The 16,228-nt window shown below is 46.2% G+C and overlaps 2 long non-coding RNA genes across 3 annotated transcripts; one reads left to right on the top strand and one right to left on the bottom strand.

The window, feature by feature from the left end:
- Positions 1-892: 892 nt before the first annotated feature.
- On the bottom strand, positions 893-7,675 carry LOC146426021 (uncharacterized). 2 transcript variants are annotated; one of them, XR_014846224.1, is made up of 4 exons: positions 4,142-4,408; positions 2,987-3,528; positions 2,733-2,884; positions 893-1,687 (listed from the first exon to the last, which is right to left on the bottom strand). It is a non-coding gene; the product is annotated as an uncharacterized LOC146426021 (long non-coding RNA). The 2 variants fall into 2 exon arrangements; XR_014846225.1 differs by lacking the exons at positions 2,733-2,884; positions 4,142-4,408 and adding an exon at positions 6,369-7,675 and having other exon boundaries at positions 2,987-3,120.
- LOC146426020 (uncharacterized) lies at positions 4,451-10,724 on the top strand. Its single transcript, XR_014846226.1, has 4 exons — positions 4,451-4,517; positions 7,661-7,823; positions 9,843-10,051; positions 10,588-10,724. It is a non-coding gene; the product is annotated as an uncharacterized LOC146426020 (long non-coding RNA).
- Positions 10,725-16,228: the final 5,504 nt, after the last annotated feature.

Here is a 16,228-nt window from a genome sequence, read left to right as displayed (position 1 = left end):
TTCTGTCTCAATAGCAGCTTTGTGAGACGAGAGTCTGTTTCTGATGAAAAGCTAAAAATATGAAACAACTCTGGCAAAATGAGGATGGCCAGTTATGGCAAACCTTCATGGAGACATTTGTCCCAGCAAAGGGCGCCTGTGGCCAGCCCAGAACAGGTGCCAGAGTCCAGCTGCAGGGCACCAGAAAATCCTAGAATCATTTAGAATGTCACATTTTCATCCAAATGTCACTGAAAGTTTCTTTCATGTTTCTGTTATATTTAATGATGTCTGAGCTTAAAATAAACCTACTAAAGGCTCAGCTTCACCTTGGATTGCAGCTCCTCTGTAATCATTTGCATTGGTAAGAGTGGTGTAATTCACATTTCATTTATGCCCACGCCATGGCACAGGCAGCAGCAGGGGAATGTGGCCTCTTTTCTCACTAGAAACTCTAAGGTTTCCAGCTCCAAGTGTAATTGGACACGTTTGCAGGGGTTTGTGAGTCTTGTTTGCCTCTACTTAAAAGAACAAAAAGTAATTCTTAACTTAAATGAAACTAGCAGTGAAAAAGGAGCAATTTGCATTGAAATATACATTTATAGAGGTAGTTGAAGCTGCCTGGTTTGCTGGGCATGTGGGGTTGGGGTACCCCAAGCAGGTCATGTCTGCACAGCCACAGAAATGAGCTGGGGCTGGCAGAACACCCAGCCTGGGATTTCTGGTGACTCCCATGTCCACAGGCTACACATTTTGCGTTACTTTGCTTGGAAATATTTGTGAGGGGACCCTTATCCCTGCTAGTATTTACTGGAGTCTGTCTCACTGTAAGCATCCCCCTGTTGATGCTGTTAGATATAAACCAACTTGGGTAAATCCAGTGCAGACAAGGATATACTGGAGAAACACAGACTAAACCCTAACAGATTTATTTTTATTTATGTCGATTTCTACACACATAAAGCAGCTCTGCAAGACTTTGAAGGAGCCAGGGAGATTCATGTTATATCCCCCCATACCCTCAGGAGCTGCATGCAAAGCTACACACTGGGTTTTGACAGCAAGGATTGAGCCCACAGCCTCAGGTTAAAGCTAAATTATTTGAGCAAGAGAAACAATCCACAGACTGTGAAAAACAGCTTAAAGCCACTCATATCTGTCATATAGAAAGCTTGAGCCAGCACTTACTGAAGCCAGTGGCTCTCTTGACTGCAGTGGGTTTGGCTGCCAGGAGATGACCACTTCCCACCTCTGAGGTCTGCAGGTATCTAGGGAAAAGGGCTGTTCCAGACATGAGTGCCTAAGTCCCATCTGTGGTTGCATGTCTAAAGCAGAGCTCTCACTCCATTACATTTCCAGGAGCAGACTATCCTCATCTTCCTTCCTCCCTGTTTCAGCATGTGGGACAGGAGGTGGCTGTTCCAACAACACACATCCCCAGTCTTGTTTTCATGTGAACAAGCAATTCCTTTTCAGTGAAAGGTTGCTGTAGTTGTTCCCTGTCCATCAGTCTGATAGTGGTGATTTATTGGTGAGATACAGAACTATTTCTGTCTTATCAACTTGGAGCAAAACACTCAAGAGTTGCTGTTTCTCAGTCAGATCCAAGTGGATTCGTAGCTGAGGGAGCCATGGCTTCTCCTGGCAATCTGGGGTACTTTGCTGTCCTCATGGGATTCATCTGTAGCTCATGCTGTTTTTTCCAGACCTAGGATTGCAAACATTTCACATATCGGTGCAAGAATAGAGACTTGGTTTAAAGCAAATGTAACCCTGCATTATCTACAGTGCCTCTGACTAAAAATCTCCCCCTTTTAATTTCTGCTTCCTTCTCTTCAGAGTTATCCAGAAGAGCACCAGTGGATCCTGGATTCTCTGCAGCTAGCTGGTGAAGCTGAGCTGTTGGCTGTGGATGCCCTGGTGGTTCCAGAGCCCCCTGTATCCAGGAGGTGGGTGCTGAACAACCTGGTCTAGTGGAAGGTGTTCTTGCCCATGGCAAGGGGTGGAACAAGATTATATTTAAAGTCCCTTCCAACCCTGGCCATTCCATGATTCTGTTAAGTGTCTCATGTCCCACACTGTGCCAGTCAGATTAGAAATCCTGAGGCTGAGGGGAGGCATCACTCTGGGGACATAGTCTGGGGGAGTTGCCCCTGAGAATGTTTTGGGGTAAAGATCTGTAGCAGAGACTCTTGTTCTGAGCATTTTTCTGCCTCTCCTTCAGGTCAGGCCTCTGCAGCCAACTCAGGAGAGCTGTGTGTGTCTCTGGGACTGCACTGGTGTTGTCATGTGTGACACTAATGGAGAGGATGTGTTTCTCCATTAGAGCTTTACTTGACAGTGAAGTGATTTCCACTTTCCTGGTAGTTCCAGGTCCCCTGTGGTTAAGTGAGGACTTTGGAGGTTAAAGTCTGTCAGGTCTGGATCAAGGTCAGGAGACCTGCTTTTGATTCTGAAGATTTTAATTAACTTTGCACCACATAGAACCTGGGCATGCTTGAAAAGAAATATAGATAAATTTTACATTTAAATATTTGAATAGTGTCTATATATTATGGCGGCTGTAAAAAGCTCTGTTCAGGCAGGCTGCAGGAAGAGAGGAGATTTGCATAGCAGAATAATTGGTTTTGCAAATAAATCTGGTTCTTGAAATTTGTAGATTAGCAATAATATGTCTCCAGATGAGAAGGAAAGGTCATGGATGAATAAAGCAACAATTAAACTTTCAGGAGATTATTAAACTAAACACAAACCTGGCTAAATGCGTATGAGAGAATGTCAATAAAGGACAGGAGTGGCCTGTCAGGACTTGTGAGCCTCCAGGATGTTAATGTTACTTGGAGATCTTTTCTTCCCATGCAGCTGCTCTTCTTGAAGTAACAGCCTTTGCAGATTCCTCCCTAATCTGGACAATCCATTAAATAACCCAGTTAATTTAAGCCATTTAAATCCAATAAGGCTGGTGTGTAATGCTATAAAACTCTAAACAAAATCCTTGGAGAATTACCACGTTAACTGTTGCACTGCAGGTTCCATCCATGCCTGATGTGGGTGAGGTTAGACAAGGAGCCTCACAGGCTGGACAAGGAGCTTTCAGCATAGGACAGGGAATACTGAGCTTGTAGAAAGGTGGGGTTTGTTCTGAGTCTGAAAGAAAAAAGAACAATACTAAAAAGTAGTACTTTCCAATTGGACCATGAAATAGATCTTTTACGATAAGGGGAATGAAAGATGATGGAAATTCTCATTCCAAAGTATTGAAAAGTAGTGTCCAGGACACTCAACTTTTGTTTCGGGCTTTCAGAAAGATCCTAAAATCAAATGTTCCCAAAATGAAAAACTTGTCCTTTCACGAGACTTTTTGCAAAGGAAATTAAAAAAGCATTTCTTTGGAAAAACAATTTTAAAGTCCCAGGGACTTTTTAATGAGAATGTTCCATATTCTCTTTTTCTTCTGCACCTCTACTAACAAAGAGCATGGGAGGCAGAAGGCTGACCATACTCCAGACACCTTCGAATCCACTGCTGAGCTTCTTCCCATAGCTGGGTCTGGAAGAAAGCAGATGCATGAGGTGGTGAGGGGGAAGGCCATGCCCACCTTCTGCCTTGGAGCTTCACAGAGATCAAAGTCCCTGATGCTCAGCAAGGCTCCTGCTGTGTGAGCAGGAGGAATCGTGTGTGCTCTCCAGACTCCCTGGGTTGTTACCTATCCTCACCTACCAGGGCACCACACTTTCCCAGGAGAAACAGAGCAGTGGGAGCAGAGGAAAGGAAAGCTTTCAATCATTTTTAATTCCCTCTCTCTCCCAAATCTCAGGAGGGGGACAGGAGTCAAGACATAAGGTGGAAAAATAAGAGTCCCAGTAGATTTTAGTGGACCAAGGCTCAGCCTTAATCAAGCTTTCCCAAGCCTGGTGCCCTTGGGGTCAGAAAACTTCCTCTTCCAAGCATCATTTGCCTCTAAATGTCAGGTCTGGATGACCCCACGCTGTAAATGGCTGCCTGTTGCTTGGTTTCCAAGCAGCTCCTCTCCCTCCCTTCCTTTGCACACAGACAGACACTGTAGGTGGCTAAAAAAACAATACATGCAGGGAGCCCTTCTCCTAGGAACAGAGCCCAGACATGAAACAACCCTGCCAAGACAAAACATGCCACCACATACTTCATTTTCCCTTTGGGGATCATAGAGGAGTTGCATACGACAGATGTGAGTCATATTGCTGGGTGCAGGTCTGGGAGATGCTCAGATATTCACTTGAGGCCAAGAAAAGGATCAGATGAAGCAATAACTCTCTGTGATGCAGAGCTCCTCTTTGTGAGCTCCGAGGGTGTTACACAAAGGAAGACAGTGTCAGCATCCTTGTTTTAAGAGGGGACACCAAGAGGAAGCATAAATTCTCCATGGCCACACAGCCTCCAGTGTCAGAGCAAGGGTGAGAGGCTAGGGTACCCAGCCTTGCACTGTGCCCAGGGCCATGCTACCCCAGTCACGTTCTTGACAAGCCTTATTGCCTGAGCAAAAGACTGCAAACCCATGGGTTCAGCCTGCAAAATCTAGGTTTTCTCTTCTTTAATTATGCTCTCTGCAGATCGGGGGGAATACTTGCCCCTGCTCCTCAGGACAGGAGCGCAGCCACGTACAGGCTTGTTCAGGGCATTTCATTCCTTGAAATGATTCATTTGTATGTAAAATCATATTAGCCTTTATTGGCTGTCTCCACAGACCCTCCCAGCACAGACAGATCTAAACCTTGAAGTGCCATTAATCTTTGGTGTGCTCTGCCTGTTTTCTCATGTGGTACTTTGTGGCTGGTGACCTTCAGCAGAGGGTTTTTGTTGTTCTCTTTCCCCAGGAGCCCTGGCAGCACCTGCAGCAGCTGGTGCTGATCTTCCTGGAGTGGGAAGGAAAATTCAGGGTTTAAGGCACCTTCCCTGCGTTGACAGCTGAACACTGTGCAGGAGATAATTTCCGGGAAAAGGCCAGGTCGTGGCACAGTGGGGAGGGTCAGGAAAATTCCTGCTGAAGTTCTTGTCAAAGCTGATGTTGAGCAGGTTGAGGCAGCCTGTGATGGTTGTGTGTCTGTGGTGCCTGGCACAGGGGGGCTGCCTCTGCCTATGGGTCAGGGGCACCACTAGGGGGTCAAAGATGATGATAAGGTGAGGCTGGGAGCAACTAGAAACTCAGTTCTAGTTCTACTGCAGATTTATGACCTGAGGCTCAGGTATTGATACAAGTCAAGCCAAATGTATGTGTGTCAATAAATGGGCACATTCATGTTAGAAGGCACTGGACTTTTGAAGGAGACAGTGGCAAAATCTGCGCTTCTCTCAAGGTTAAAGATGCTTTTTGGGGACCAGGGGGTCACAATCACCTTAGCTGATGAGCAGTTTTCCCTGGCAGCTCTGGAGACATCCAGGTGCTGGGAAAGAGGCAACTTTGGAGGGAAATCCAAAGTAGAACTGAAGCATCCTGTCCACCTGTGGCTCAGGAAAGGCTGCTGCAAGGATCTCTCTGGCTCAGTCCCTCCTGGAGTGGTGTGCAGTAAGGGTTGAGATGACATTTCAGATATTCCCTTCATTACAGTGTCTGCCAACCCTGATCAAATATGTATTTTTGCCATTTCTCTTGGGATGTAGCCTTTTTGAGACCTCTGCCTCTGTCAGATTAGAATTGAATTGGCCAGTGAGTTCAAAATTACGAAGGATAAGGAAAAAGGGAAAGGATATAAATGCACACACATGAATGTGCACACACACTGATCACTTAAACCTGGTTTGATAGGAGACCAGGCTGAAATTAAATCTATTTGGCAATTCGTTGGCTCTATTGAGACCAGGTGATGAGTTGGAAACTTGCTGTTTTAGGAAGGAGGAAAGTTGTATTGTTGCTGCTCATGTCAAACCACATCACATTCCCTCCTTCTCTTGCTGGCATGAGAACAACACAGGGCACTCTGGGGCTCTGCTGTCTGCAGACATGTTCTGCTCCTGATCCCTGCCCTCATTGATCATGTCTTTGTGGCCTGACTCAGGTTTCCTGCGTCACATGGAACCTTTGCAGATGCCAGAGCTGTGGCACTGTTTACAGAGAGGAACATGCTGTCTACCTGAATTAATTCACGCAGTTCTCCATTGTGCTCAGACGGGATTGGTCTTTGCAGAGGGTACCACGGGAAGCAGAAATAGATGCTGGAGTCTCTTGTCATTTGCACCTTAGGAAAGCACAAGCCATACTCAGAAATCAGCAGTGCTACATCAAGCTGACGTTGCCATGGCCAGGAACTGCCTCTATTTAAGACACTTCTGAAAGAGATGCTGCAGGCTTTCAGCAGAGAGGATAGGTTGCAGGGGATTATTCTGTGCAAGGGGGAAAAGGTTCCCCTAATAACTTACTTCCTGAGTGGATGCAGGGACAGAAATCTCCATCCTGCCTGAAGAGTTCCTGGAGGAGCAATCCTGTGAATCAAAAATGGTCTTTGTTACCCTTTTTCTAAACTACAGCAGATCTAGCTCTACTATCACTTCAGCTCTACTATCACTGCCACTTTCTGCCAGGCTTCAGAAACTGAAGACAAAAGGGATTTTATTTTCCCTCCCTCAGTCTTTGGGTGAGAGCCATCAGAAAGCAAACGAGGCAGAATTGGTGACGCAAAGGTTATTAACACTTGCTTGGTGAGCCTCTTACTCTGTGTTACTTTTGCATCAGCTGGGAAACCATAAGGAGGTTTTCATAACCATCATTAGGAATTTGCTTTAGGAAAAATATACTGAGAGTCAGAGTGGCTTGTTAGATAGCCAGACTGTGAGACAGCTGGGCTGAGGGCAGCATGGAAATTGCTCTTCTGGCTAAGGACTGCAGCTGAGTGAGAAATCTCTAATTTGTTTCATGGCTTTAACTGGAAGTAACTGGAGAGTGATGGGTATGGGGGGAGACCACCTGAAACAAAGTTTTTTCCATTATCCCTTGCCCAAGTAGAAATAATTAGCCTCAAAGAGTTGTGTTTGTCCCCCATCAAAACAAAATATTCTCTTGCGTTCTTGGATGCATTTCCCCTGTAATTGCAGTTCCAAACAAAATGCCCTTTTTCCAAAGCGAACTATTGAGAAGATTTTGTTCTGGCTTCAAACAAAGAATTTTCCTCCGCTGCCATTTTGACCTAAGTTCTTGAGTAGTTCTTGCTGACCTGCAACCCAAAGTGAAATTTTTTACAGTAAGTGGGGGAAAAAACTCACCCAGTCTCTGAGGGATTAAAGCTTTGGCCAAGACTGAGCAATTGTTGCATCAAAACATCGGGTGGGAGATGCGGTCAGAGAGCCTCCCATTTCTTTGGCTGAGGGTCTTCCCTTTTGTACTTCGTTTTCTTGTTTGTACCTGGGTGTGGAAGCTGTGCCAGACACAGCAATGTCAGGGCGTTTCATACAGGTAAGGAGCAAACTAACCATCTGTCCCTCCCCCTGCCCTGGATGTGACACTGGGGCTCCCTGGAGTTCCTGTAAATCCCAGCAGGTCAGGTGCCCTTGTGTGAGGCTGGAGGGCTGCCATCAAGGAGATGTTTTTGGGCTGGCTTCAGTGAATTTGTTACTTTCTGGGGCAGACTTTCCTTGCCATGGCAGGTGGGAATCCAGCAGTGCTCATTGCTGGGCTCCTCCTTACCTTTCTGCTTCTTTCTTTCTTTTGCAGACCAACAGTCCAAGCCCACTGTGTGACCCCAGGTGTTTTGCCTGGGTGTTGGTGACAGCAGGTCTGGCAGCAGAAGGGTTGGAGCACGTGTTTCTACTTGAGCTGGCAGATTGGTAGCAAGAGACAAGCCTTTGAAAAGCATAACAGCCTTCCAGGGAAACAGGTAACAGCAATCACTGCTGCTGCTTGAGGTGCTGCATTCTCCATTGCACACTAGCAGGGAACATGTGGGCAAGCCCAGGGGCCCTGTGACCATATCACCAAGGAGAGCTTGAACTCAAGGATCATCGTCTAATTAGTCCATGCAACACTTAGCAAGGTTATTTTTATCTCAAGCCCTTCAGAACATACATAATCATTCCACCTTAAGTCTTCCAAAACTTGGTCTCTATGGAAACCCTGATATAAACGACTGCTCGTTTCATTTCAGAGCTCTGAGCTGTGTTGCAGCCTCCCTGTGCATGTGGCCACACATGTGTGTGTAAGCACCCACCCCACCTGATCTGCATTCCTTCCTGCTGGACTACCTCTCCACCCTTCAGATAATAGCATTTGGGGTTTATTTCTTCCAAGAACTGCATATTTAGATCTGCAAACCTCTAAGGAATCTTTGTTTCCAAATTAGAGGGAGGTGGGAGTGAGAGGGAAGGTAGAAATCTTCGTGGTGCTCGAGTTGATGTTCAGCTCGCTCTTGTGGGATTTGGGTAGAAACCTGTAGGTTGCTGGTCGTGGCTCCCTGAGCCATCTAAAGGGAGTTTAAGGTGTGGAAAAGCCACTTTTCTAATAATCCTCTCATATTCATGAGCAGTTGCTACTGACTTCTCTATATTTCGCTTGTGAACACAAGAGGGCCACGTTTGGTGGGGAAAAAAAGCCTGCTAGCAGCTTTGGGAAAGGAAGAGAGGGAAGCTGACGGGAAGAAGCATTGAGCCTAGGTGCATGTGGCTCCGAGATGGTCGGGCTGGGGTAGCATGCAGTGCCTGACTGATGATTAGCTGCACCCCAGGCACAACAGCATTAGTCCCTGATGAGCAGGAGTGAGGCTGAGAGCTGGAGAAAACCCACTGAGAATAAACCAGAACTGAATCCCTCTGAGCAGTGGCAAAGTTCTCCAAGGACAGCTGTCTTTTTGCTAAGAACTCCTCTTCTAAGCACTCAGCAAATTCCTTGCTTCTCCCCTGTCCTTCTGCCCCTCCAGGTGAGCTGAATGGCTGCAGGACATCCAGGGAGATGCTGGCTCCCTCACCATGCTCCCTGTTGCAGTCCTCTCTTTGGGAAAGTTTCAGAGCTTCTCCAGCAATTTTAGCTCTGCCCTCATTTCAGTGTTCCATTTGCTGACAAGTCCATAAGGACCTGACTGCCACCACCCCCAGAAGGTTGACAGTGAGGAGTATGGCCACTCCTGCAGGCAGAGGAGGCTTGTTTGCATGCTCAGTATAAAAGGTAATTTCATTAATTTGCAGCCCTGGCTGGGATCCAGAGCTGGCACCAGAGATTGTTTTTATGGATAACACCCTGGCAAAACAGAAGTGGTAGCAGCTTGGGTGGGATATATATTTAATCTGCCCCCCCTCATTCTTGGATTGGCAACCTGGCAGGTGCAGAGTGGTTGCCTGTCTCTCGCTGTGGGTGTCCTGAGTCACACCAGGGTGCCTGGCACACGAATGGGCTGTGGTCCCATGCTCTGCACGTCCATCAAGTCACCAGCTGGCACAGAGACAGAGCTCAGGTCTTTCTATTGCATTCCTTGTGGCATGCCAGACACACAGAATCATAGAATAATTAAGGTTGGAAAAGACCTCCAAGATTATCAAGTCCAAGCTTTGACTTAATCTCACCATGCCCACTAACAATATCACAAAGTGTTACAGCTACTAGTTTTTTGAACAAAAGTGCCTTGCTGACCAGGATATAGTGAGAAAGCCTAGAAAATGAGAGGTTTTTAAGAAACAGGTAAAACTGGATCACGTTCAAATTGCCTTCAGTGAATGCACTGGGCTGATATCTGTTCATTCTCTGCAGAGCCCTCAGAGCTTGTAGCCTTTTGAGAGTAGGCAGTGTTTGGTTTTCTACACAATTAATGCGAAACTGGAATAGCAATACCAAAGATTTCATAGAGACATTCAGCCTCTCAGCATAAACTCTCAGTCTGTGAAGAAATCCTCTTTTGTGCCTATCTCAGGGGTATCTAGGCAGCATCCAGAAATCACTGCTTACAGTTTTCTGTTGTGAGCACAAATGCCACTCGTCGCTTCTGCACAAAAGCACAGCAGAGGTTAAACTTCAGAGCTCGAGCATAACGTCCCTTCCTTGGCTTCTGCTGCTGCAGCAGGCTGTTTCTCAGCCTGAATGAGCTTCTCCAAGCTGCCAGCGTTATTTAGGAGCTCACAGGTAAGTTCATCGAGTGCAGCAAGTTGTGCACCATCTTCTTTGTGCAGCCATGCTGCAAGGCAAGGAGAGTTAGCTGAGGTTTAAACCACAGGCAGCTTCTGAGCTGCCAGATTGGGGCTAAGACAGTTTTCTGGCCTAGAAAAGGGGGCACCCAGCAGGACCCTTTGCTCTGGCTACATAAACATGTCCTAATCCCACAAAACTCTTGACAACCCCAGCAGAATTTTCCATGCTGGTCTCCAGTGGGATGAATGCTCTCACTGAATCTGGCTGGAAGGTTTTTCTTCCAAGAACCTTATTCAGAGGGAGAAAAATGCTGTGTGCTCTTCTCCAAGGCAAAATTTCTTAATTTGATCTTTAATTAGAAGAGGGAAAAATTAAGGCAAGAAATGGGGAAAACTTTGGCAAATCAGAAGAGAAATTTCAGTGATAGCCAGCAGGGCTGGGCCCCACAACCTTGGGGGTGCTGCTCAGCCCTAGCTGAGAGGCTGTTCTGTCCCGTGGGTTTATGGAGCAGAGCCTTTCCCTATTTACAGAGATAAAGCATTTTCCAAGGTGACTCATTCAGCTTGAATTGGAGGCAGCTCTCCTCATTGCAGTGCTGGAGAAACGTGTAAAGACCAGTGGCCTTCCCTTAACTGTTGAGATGATATCACTAGCCAGAAACAGCATCCAATTTCCTGATCCTTTGTTTGAACAACAAACAAATAAGATACAAGCACCAGAGCTACAGGCACATCTTCTTCATAAATATCAAGAGGCACAAGGCTCTGGCATTAAACACCCAACTCTAAATAATGCCTCGAGCCAGCGTTGTTACCCGCTACCTTGAATACAGCCCCACTCCATCAGCAGGTTACAATAATAACAAATAAAACACGGAATTATAGCTGTGCAATACTTGAAAATGAGCCTGTCACTTTGTGTCTGGGTGGGAAATCAATCACCAAGTCTTTGAATCAGGTTCTGCTATTAAGGGCTGGAAGCAGGAAAGATTAAAGACGTCCATGAAAGTCTCTTTCCTCAGGTATGCTGATGTTCTGCAATTGTGAATGGATCTTTTTTCTTTCCTTTGCTGTGATTCCTGTCGTCATCTGAGTGGTGTCCTTTGGGGCTGTTATTATTAACTAGTACATATTGAAAGGATCTGTTTCATAGATGGGCAGGGAAGGGAGAGATTAAATTGATTTGAATGTATAGCTAGGATAACAGGCACATGCAAGACTCCTTCCTGTTCTCCTTCACAGTAGCAAAATAGAGGTGTTGATGGAGCCCCCAAAGCTTGCAACACCTTTTCTACTGACTGCAATCCCATTGCCTGCATCCCTTCTGTGGAATCCTCTTGGGCATCAGAGTCAGTTCTACCAAAGATTTCTGGTGAGCAGGAAGCACAGCCAGAGCAGTGCTGTGTTGAGGGTTTGGCAGTACATTGGCACACTGAAATCCACGCTCCAAACCTTGGCTTTCTGCAGCAATGTCAGTGCATCCCTGTAAACAGCACTTTGCTTCCTGTCATGGGAAACAAGGCCCTGGGAAGGGGCAAAATATCTTTGTGCAGGAACTAAATTTTCAGGGATCCAACACCCCTTGGCAGCTGTTCTTTAAGGTTCCACTTTGCACTGCCTCCTCTTTCTTCTTCTAGTTATTTAAAAGAGGTTTTTCCCCTCCAGTCCCATCATCCCGTGGTGACTACAGCAGAGGAAGGGGGTGCTCTGAAGGGGGCAGGAGCCCAGTGAGCTCTAGGGGAAGGGGCTCCCATCTCCCTGAGCGACAGTAATTGCCTCTCGCTGTGTCAAGGAGCACATGCTGGAAGCAGCACAGGCAGGGCTCTGCATGACTCAACAGGTTTCTCCGTTTAAATATCTTTTAAACTCACAAAATGAAGTGCTTTTTCCCTTTACTCTTCCCTCCCTCTACTTCTCCGTTGAGTGCTTTGAAAGAGCTTTGTTTTAACTAAACAGCATTTTACATTTCATGCAGAACCATGTGTTCCGCGCGTTTGTTTTCCCTCCGTGGTGACAGGCTCTGACATTATTTTGATGAGAAGATTCCTCAGCATTTTGAAACAATGTTCAGTCTTCCCTTGCTTGGGGTTGCTTTTTAACTCTCTGAGCTTCAGCAGCCCTGTAGAAGCTCCTGAGGGAATCTGCTGAAATTTGGGGAGCTCCAGTGACCAATTCCTTTTTCTTCTTCACTTACCAGTCTGCAAAGGGTCTACAAGATTTTGTCCACCCAGGGAAATTCCCTCATGGGAATGGTTGTGCTGGATGGATTATTCTGCTGTAGATATGCTGGATTAGTGGCCTGTAGAGCTGAATTTTGATTGGAATAGTAAATCCTTGCCATACAGGCAAATCCTCATGGAAAGACACTTCCTGACCACAGAAGATAGGGAGAAAGCTGCTTTGCCAAATACAAGGAAAACTTTCACTATCTTGGCAAGAGGACAATATAAATGCTTCCTTCATTGCAGGGGCAAAGGTGTGTGGGGGCAGACAGGGTGCTGGGGAAGGTGTGTGGGGGTGCAGGGAGGGGAAGAAGGTCCTGTTTTCTCAGGTCTGATCAACATGAGGATCCCAGCAAAGCAGGCTTTAGAGTGTCTGTGCAGGGACTGGTTTTGGAACAAGTTTCAGCCTGATTGTAGCCTGATTTCACAGCCAGATGCCTGATTCTGTAGTGTTTCCTCTGCAGCAGTTTGCCCCAGTAGCTGAGGTTGTCTGGCAGAACTGCGGGAATGGGGATGACTCCAGGGCACATCTTTGATCTGCTGAACCCTGAGGCTTGGTCCTTCTGCACCTTTCTGCCAACACCTGACTTGTGTCACTCTGTTGTCCAATACAAAAAGATGTAGTTGCCTATCAGAGTCTTGAAATCTGTCCCAGTGGACCCCATCATCACCACAAACCCCAGCCTTGTGTTTTTCAGTTTCATCAAACTCTTGGCTGTCCTAAAGACCTGTTTGGGAATGTGGATGGGGTGTCCTGCAACCAGCTGTGCTGCCCTGAGCTTTGGGAAGGTGAGTGTCCTCCCAGCATTGCCCTGTTGCCATGAATTCAATTCCCTTTGCTTTGACTGACATCAGGAATTTAATTCTATCTTTCTGTGGGATGGGCAAAAAATAGGGGAGGAAGAAAGGGAAGACAAGGAAGGTGCTTAAAGACCAGTAGCTTGTTTTGTGCTTGAAATTGGAAGCTTTTCAAAGTATTCCAAAGGAGCTTAGAGGAGTCTGCAGGTAGGACATGCTTTTAAATTTCCTGGCATCTCTTAATCATTAGCTGCATCCAAGGGGAATTAAAGAATGTCAATCAACATAAATTATTCTTCATGGGAGCCTCAGCAGTGTGGGCAGTTTTTATTGTAACTTAAGCAGGAAATTGAAATATCAGCATCAGAGTGTGAAATACGCCATTGCAGAGAACTCTTCTTCATAATGCAGGAGGAGGAATGGAAAGAAGATTACACACTATTAGTCCCACTAGAATTTTGCTCTTAATCTGCCTTAAATTGAAAAATTGTTTGGAATTGTTTACAGTTGTCTTGTGCCATAAAATGGGTGGGTATCACAGGCATGTGGCACCCAAAGTGTTGGGACCAGAGGGGTCTCAGCACAGAATAGCTGAGGTTCACGTTTCCCAGAGGTTCACCTGTTCAGCTTCACTGTCATAGCAGAGCAGTGTGGTCTTCACTGTGTCCCTGCAGCCCTTTAGGGGGCAGAACAGCAAACTCAGCAGCACAGATGATGTGCTGGGATGGCATGAGGCTGCAGGGCTTGGCATCCTCATGCCTCACCTCTTCACTTAGTCCCCTTCTGGGCCATACTCTTTCTTCTCAGGCCTCAGAGCTACATTATATCTCGTTGCAAGAAGATGAATCTTGAGCCACATTAGGTGTGTTGGATTCAATTTGAGGCACTTGAATACACAATTCAATTGAATCCCTAATATTTTGAACGCAGGGAGGGCTGTCCTTCCATCAGAACAAAAGAATGACATTTAGATACCACTCAGGGAAAGAAAACTTCAAGAAAACATCTTCCCGGCCCTGGTGGATTGTATTGTTTCAATTGTGCATAATCATTTCACCCAATAATGTTGAAAGATTTCATTTGGGCTTTTATTGTATTAAAATATTAACTGCAGAATATAAAATTATAATAAAACCTTAGCATTAATATTTTAATACAATCCAAAGGTTGAAACAAAACATTAAAACTGCAGAGGAAACGTAGGGTGGGGAAGGCAGTGTATAGACAAGGGAGATTTATGCACATCATCAACCAGGTCTGTCTTCTCTGCATCCCAATTATCTTGACATACCCACTGTACCTGAGTGGGCCTGCTGCTTCCTCAGAATCTGGGAAGCTCCCTCTTTCTTTAGATTTAGGAAGAGACTTGGGCAAGAAGAAAAGAAGTGTCCTCACTATTTTTGTAAATGAATGACTCCTGATCTTTAAGTTCACACCAAGGAGACAGATGCACACAGAGGCCCTGTGCTCCGGGGCACCGTGAAGAATGTCACTGAGCTTGGAATGCATGGAAGAAGAAATTTCCTTGCAGGGAGAGAGTTTATATCCACAGTATGTCAAGAGGAAAAGGAAAGAGAAAGAAAAGTCGGAAAGTCTCTGAAGGGTAATTTTTATAGCGTGCACCATGAGAAGAGAAAAAGTTTGAAGGCTCCCAACAGCTGACGATCTGTTATTGCTGCATAATTCCTGTTACCTTTCTGCATGGAAGAATATGAATTGTTCAGAGCAAATGCAGGCATAATGTTATTTACCAGCCCTGGCCTTATTAGGGACATTCATTCTCTTGCTCATAACCTGCCGTTTTATTTTGAAGGGAGCAAGGACGCAGACAGATGTGTGGAGAGATTATTTGTTCTGCCTCAGGTGTTCTCAGCCCACTTGGGATTTGGGGATCTGCTCTTGGTGCTCAGGGCCAGTGGTGGCACATGCAGCCAGAATAGCTGTGTGTGACCTCAGAGCCAGTGGGAAATCAAAGCCGTGTTTCAAATACTGACAGTCCCCCAGAGGAGGCAGTATTGACTTGATTTCAGTGGGAACTGGGGCTGCCAGGGAGCCAGGGCAAGGAAAGTCTCATATATGGGGTTCATTTTCTTTAGATGTGTCCTAAAGACACAGTTAGTAACTGGCCCCCTTGGGCAGTAGTGAAATATCCACTGAGATTGGAAAATAGTTGGATTATTTGAACCAACAAGTCCTGAATTTCCCCCTTAACATGTCCAATGCTAACAGAATTAAGCCTTCTATTACTGGGCAGAAGATTGATGGGTTGGAGAAGCCTCAAGAAATCTGCCTTGCCTCTTTCTCTTGGACATGGAATTTGTGGTCATGGATTTCCTGATCTTTGCTATCTGCTGTCCTTAGCCTTAGATTTCCTTAGCCTTAGATTTCCTGGTGTAGGGCAGAACTTGGTCCTTTTTCTTAAACTTCCAGTCAAAGCCTGGGAGTTTTGGCCTCCACTTTGCTCAGAGGTGAGCTCTGGCCATGGAAGCAGAGCTCTGGAGAGGCATCGTGCTTCCAGTGGAGTTTGATGCTGTATTTAACTCCTGCTGAGGAGAAGACTTTGAACAAGGAACTTCTTTTGACCTTTGGCTGTGCCTCTGAAGCTTTGTTCTCTAGCCAGTGACTGATGGGTGAATAAAAGTCCTGGAAAGTGCCCAAAGCCTCAAAGAAAGCAAAGAGCTTTAAACCAGAGCTACAAACTCACAGCAGGCTTTCAGGAGCGACGGGAGGGAGGAACACCTGAAATGCCTGGCAGCAGGTAATGCTGTGTCTCTCACATCCAGTCCAGCCACACTGCTCCATCCACCCTGGTGCCTCTGCTTCTCAGTCAGCCAGTGTGACTGACTGGTCACTGCATCGCCCATCCCCGCAGCCCTCTTCTTCCTCACCCTCACACCTCAGGACTGGTCCAGCACTGGATTTGCAGGGGTATGGTGGTTTGTGTGGGCTTTGGCAGAGGCTTGGAATGTGCCTCAGAGACTTCCCAAACAGCAGTGGATTAGTGAGGGCTGGGTCAGGGCCTCTGCTAGTCTGAAAAATCCACTTTTCACAGCTTTTCATTAGAGACTCTTCAGCATCAGCTGCTGAGGCTGTGTTGGAATCAGCTGAGGAGGAGTGACAGAGCCACATTATTTCTTCTATTGGAAATCATA

The sequence above is a fragment of the Lichenostomus cassidix genome, chromosome 28 (genome assembly GCF_008360975.1).
Source record: "Lichenostomus cassidix isolate B80296 chromosome 28, HeHo_3.0, whole genome shotgun sequence".
NCBI lineage: Eukaryota > Metazoa > Chordata > Aves > Passeriformes > Meliphagidae > Lichenostomus > Lichenostomus cassidix.
The sequence above is the reverse complement of the archived record's forward strand: the minus strand, read 5'-3'. Positions and strand labels throughout refer to the sequence as shown.